The sequence below is a fragment of the Pimephales promelas genome, chromosome 17 (assembly GCF_988280905.1).
Source record: "Pimephales promelas chromosome 17, fPimPro1.hap1.1, whole genome shotgun sequence".
Lineage (NCBI taxonomy): Eukaryota > Metazoa > Chordata > Actinopteri > Cypriniformes > Leuciscidae > Pimephales > Pimephales promelas.
Window position 1 is genome coordinate 33,811,295 of NC_142785.1, and position 5,683 is coordinate 33,816,977.

The following is a 5,683-nucleotide window of genomic DNA, read 5'->3' on the forward strand; positions in this document are numbered from 1 at the left end:
TTCTGAAGTCCAGTAAAGAGATTAAATCCCAAACCTCAGTGAGATGGAAAACATCAGTATTTGAGTTTTGGTGACGGTCAGTGAATATGAAAATATTAAGATTAATCTTCCCTAACGATCACGAGTGTGTGTTGAGCTGCAGTGATTCTCGTCGATTATATGAGATACATATTTCAGACGCCCAGAGGAATACAGATACGGATTAATCTGACGGCTGTCGTCATTAAAAATGTACATGACAGAAGACATCTGTGAATAATTCATGTCAACTGTACTTGAGCTTCTGATACACACTCATCTGACACACTTACAGTTATGGAGAATCAAATCTGCTTTACACAAATCACAAACAACACCAGAGACAGTGATGTCATCATCTCATGCTTGAACTGTAGTGATTTTAGAAAGGGTTTCATATCAAACATATTCATATAGAAGTTTGTGTGTGAGAGAGAGAGAGAGAGAGAGAGAGAGAGAGAGAGAGAGTGCGCGCGCGTGTCTTTAAATGTGTGAGAGCGTGTGTGTGTGTCTGTCTGTCTGTCTGTCTGTCTGTCTGTGTGTGTGTGTGTGTGTGTGTGTGTGTGTGTGTGTCTGTCATGGGTTGGGCGACTAGAGACCCCGCCTTAATGAAGAATTGTGTGTGTGTGTGTGTGTGTGTGTGTGTGTGTGTGTGGTGAAAGCGAGAGTGAGGAAGAGCGGAACACAAACACTCGCGAGCTTCCTCCCCTCTGTGGCGCGCGCACATACACGCGCTCGGCCCGGTTACCAGAGCCGGTTCGGTTTGGATTTTTCGCCCGATAATGATGAAGAAGACGAAGTTTTTCGGTTCTGTGTGAAGGTGTGTGAGTAGGACGATCTCCTGGAGGAAGAAGAGCTCATGAACTCACCGCTGACTGACAGCAGACATTAACGGTAAGACCAGAACCGGCTGACGGAACGGGTCTCAACGGACTTCCGTGCTTCCGGTCGATCGAGTCGCATTCAACGTGTGTTTATTTATTTATTAAGAAGACGATAGGCTATATATATGTGTGTGTGTGTATAAATGAGAGAGAGAGAGGGAAAAGGAGATTTGATAATTTTAATGTGCATTCGGATATAAATTGTAGCTTTTTCATTTGCGCCTCTATTAAACAAGGAATGGGGTGTTTGATTAACTGAATAGACCTATTTTATTTATTTATTTATTTATTTTTAATTTTCTATTTTTTTTTGCTAGTGTCACTAATAAAAAGTAGCCTACCATGGTAATACCATAGTTATTTTGTTAAATTAGTTTGGTAATGTAGCCTATAGGATCGTTTAGTATGGCATCAAATTATCATGGCATTTGTGTGAAGGCTAATTATGGTAATTATAATATTGCATAATTTCGATTCATATGTTCAGTGTTTGTCTTGTGGAATCATATTGTGAACATCAACAATCTGCAGTGTGATGATGATGATGATGATGATGATGATGATGATGATGATGATGTGAATATTTAGAAAATGAATGATCTCTGTTTATTAAGATGTTCAGATGTCTGTGGTGTCCCGTTGAGGGAATGAGGCTGAAGGTGAACAGGTGTTTAAAGAGAATTAAATGTTGAAGTTGTTCACACTGAATTCGATTCGGTCATTCTGTGTTCTTCACTTGTTGAGTTGATTTGGATAAAAACATCTGGTAAATGAACGAATGTATAAGTAGTGTTTGATCTCAAGGGTTCTGCTCAAATGATTAGGATTACAGACATTTTTGTTGAATTTTTGTGTCCAGAACACACATGACATGAGTCTCAAAAAGTGAAGTTTGAAGGAAGAGTTTGAGATCAGGTTTGATTGATGAGTGAATTGTTCTTTAGAGTGAATCAGTTTTAGTGGTTCTCATTTGCAAATAAGTCTGAATATGATGAAATGTCATGAAAGTCACAGAAATTCATAAACATTAGGCTACATAATTATTAATATGCACATCTCCAGGCAATGTAAAAGACTGTACAGACCTGTCTTGTATTATATAAATCCTTGCAGGTTCTGATTTGTTTGTGCGAGTGATATTTGTGATATATTTTAAAAGTAATATCAAACATAATCCAAACTCATATTAATGATGGACCCAAGCATTTGCTTTCACACAATCTTCCAAGGCTGTCTCAAAGGCGAACGACAAAAGCCTTTCACCGTGAAGAGCGAGTCTCGAAGGGAGATCTCTGCCTCCGCCAGTGTTTAGTGGAGGGGAAACACAGAAGAAGAATAATAATAGAAGAAGTGTAGATGAGTTCATCCTTCAGGCTTTTGTGTGTGTGTGAGCTCTTTCATTCAGGACTTTAGATCAGTCTCAAGGTTAAAGCTGTGTTTTTGCAGGACGATCAGAGCAAACGAAGCCTGATCTGAGATCAGCAGAAGTGTGTTTATTCCTCTAGCAGACGCTTCTATCCAGAGTGAACATCATAAAAGCACAATATTCATAGAGTACAATAGTGAAATTAAAGCATAAACTATTAGTACACAAACTAAAGCAGAAGAGAACGCAGGAAAGTTCATGTATAATCGTAGTTCTAGTGGTGTGTGTGTGTGTGTGTGTGTGTGTGTGGGCATGATGTGCTGACATTATTTGTCAAACAAATGATTGCGATCAATAATTGAATTATGTGTTCATGTCGTTTACTGTGTTAGCCTAATATGTTTTTTTGTTTTTACATGGAATCGTAAATAATATAATAATAAAATAAGCCCATATGGTTTATTTCAATGCTATGAAAATGGATATTTATATAATTATTAAAATATAATGTGATTAATCCCAATTATTTACAAATATATATATATATATTAATCAGTTGACAGCAGGCCTTTGGTTGTGTGTGAGTTTGTCTTCAGACCTGTGGTTTGTGTGTGTGTGTGAGTTTAGTGCTTATACACAATTCTTCAGCTTATAGGAGTTGTGATGGTCTGATCAGTTCAGTTTCACCACAGAGGAACAGAGAGAGAGAGTGGGTGTGGGTGTGTGTGTTTGAGTGTGTGTGTGCTTATACACAAGCTTATAAATTATACAGAATGAGGTTTTAAAAAAATGTAAAAATGCATAAAGTTTTATGAGATAGGTAAGTTTAGGGTAGGGTAAGTGTGTGTGTGAGAGAGAGAGTGACTGCCCCAACTATGAGGACATTAGAGGGACTTTTTACACAAAATTTGAAATCATTTGCCCTAACGACATACAATCAAATAATAAAACACAATTCTAACATCTATCAGGTGAAAAAGAGATCGTACCACACTAGCAGCGGATACACTGATGCTTGTCACAAAAGGAGAGAGTCGACACACACACACACACACATTCGTACACCACAGACGAAAACACTTACACACTGAATTCTAAATTCTTCAGAGAATTTTTAAATATTCATAAACTGTTCTATTTTTTTACACTGTTTAATTTGTACAGTTAATTTACATTCACTTTTTGATGTTATAATATTTTAGTATTTTGATGTCTATTTTATTATTCGATATTTTCCAAGCTTTGGCAATATTGTAATAATTGTAATAATTGAATAGAGTGAGAGTGTGTGTGTGTGTGAGAGAGAGAGTGAGAGAGTCTCCACCAGTGTTATTAAACGCCTGTTAGACGCTGAGAGAGTGGAAAAGTGGAAATACACACAAGACAGACACACACACACACACACACACACACACACACAGGACTGGACAGATGGCGACCCTTCTCTCTCTACACGGGAGCACAAGAGCGTCTCGCTGTGAATACGAGGACGTGTCCACTGAAGCGTGTGTGTGTGTGTGTGTGTGTGTGTGTGTGTGTGTGTTGCAACACCTCCGTAACACACAGTCGGATCACACCGCTAGTGAATGACAGATGACGGGAACATTTCTCTGATCCGTGTGTTAAAGCGTCTCGCTCTCGCCGACTGTTGAGGGGTAGATGGGGTTATCATGAGTGTTTAGCCTACAGGACCTGAGAGAGAACAGCCTGACTCTAAATGTGGCCTTCGATTAATGTCATTAAATGCTCCCGGAGCAGAAAACAGAAAACACACTTCTTGTCCACAACAAATTCATACTATACTACAAACTTAATTCATACTACAAACATTCTATAATATAGATCGAAGATACTAAGATATTAACATTAAAGCAGTAGTTCACTTTTAAAAAACTTTTGCTGATAATTTACTCGCCCCCGTGTCATCCAAGATGTCCATGTCTTTCTTTCTTCAGTCAAAAAGAAATGAAGGATTTTGATGAAAACATTCCAGGATTTTCTCCATATAATGGACTTCAATGGGAACCAAACGGCTCAAGGTCCAAAATGAGAGTTTCAGTGCAGCTTCAAAGTGCTGTAAACGACTCCAGACGATGAATAAGAGTCTAATCTAGAGAAACGAGCGGCCATTTAATAAATAAATAACAAAGTTTAAGTTTTATCGCTCAAGCTCAAATGCTCGCCTTGCTCTGTTCCTTGCTCGTTCAACGAATGAAATGAACAAAATGACTCAAAAAAGATTTGTTCATTTTGATGAACGAGTTCAAACAGGAGAGTCACGAGCATTTGAGCTTATAAAACTTAAACTTTGTTATTTATTTATTAAATGGCCGCTAGTTTCACTTGATAAGACCCTTATTCATCGTCTGGGGTCGTTTAAAGCCCTTTGAACAGCTTGCACTGAAACTCTCATTTGGACCTTGAACCGTTTGGTCCCCATTGAAGTCCATTATATGGAGAAAATCCTGGAATGTTTTCATCAAAAACCTTCATTTCTTTTCGACTGAAGAAAGAAAGACATGGACATCTTGGATGACACCGGGGGCGAGTAGAGGATGACCTGTATCTTGATCCATCGATGGATTGATTTGTTTATGTATTATTATTGGTTTATGAGTGTGTGACTGACACTAACACACTGTTATTGTGAGTTGGAGTGTGGCGGCGTGTCGAGAGTGACTGATGTGTGTGTGTGTTTTCTGCTAATTGAATCTCTAATTGAAACTGAAACATTTATTATCCAGCATCTCCTCTTCAGATCCTCAGATATCAATAACTAACGTGATTTCTACTGTTTATGATCGCGAGCGCCGGCCGGGTGTGCCGAGTGCCAGTTTGGAGAACAGAAATATCAATAAATACATGACAAAAGTAAGATTAACTCATTAAAAATAAATATACACACGTGATTAAAGCGATTAAAACAAAAAATAATGTGTTTCTTAAAAGGTATAACTATATTATAACGTTTAGATCATCTGATATCAATAACAAAAACTAAATTTACATAAATAGTAAAAATTTGATTAAATAAGTTAAAAAAATTCATTTAAATAAATTATAAATAAAATTAATACATCTTTTTTAAAAATGTATAAATATATTAGATTAAAAATTGTTTAATTATTTAAAATAAATTTAAAATAATTAATTTGATTAAATAGATAAATCGATCAAAATAAATAATTAGAAAATAATCTCACAGCACAGAACTGATGTAATCTAATAGAAATGAATTTTTTTTCCGAATAATATTTTAGACATATTTATAATATACATTTTTCACAGTATTGATGAGGGTCTTTATACATGAAAATATATATCTGACTTTTCAAAGTCCCTCATAAAGACTGAAAGCCATGAGAGTTTCCTGGTAAAGATTTGAATGGCGGCGGTGATATTAAACACACACACA

The 5,683-nt window shown here is 36.7% G+C and overlaps 1 protein-coding gene across 1 annotated transcript in view; it reads left to right on the forward strand.

Moving 5' to 3' along the window:
- The first annotated feature begins 577 nt into the window (after window positions 1-577).
- The window catches only part of ctbp2l (C-terminal binding protein 2, like), a 27,242-nt gene continuing 22,136 nt past the window's right edge, over window positions 578-5,683 (forward strand). Inside the window, exon 1 of the mRNA XM_039651163.2 lies at window positions 578-912. The gene's annotated coding sequence lies outside the window, so the exon portion shown is untranslated. The remainder of the gene's footprint in view (window positions 913-5,683) is intronic.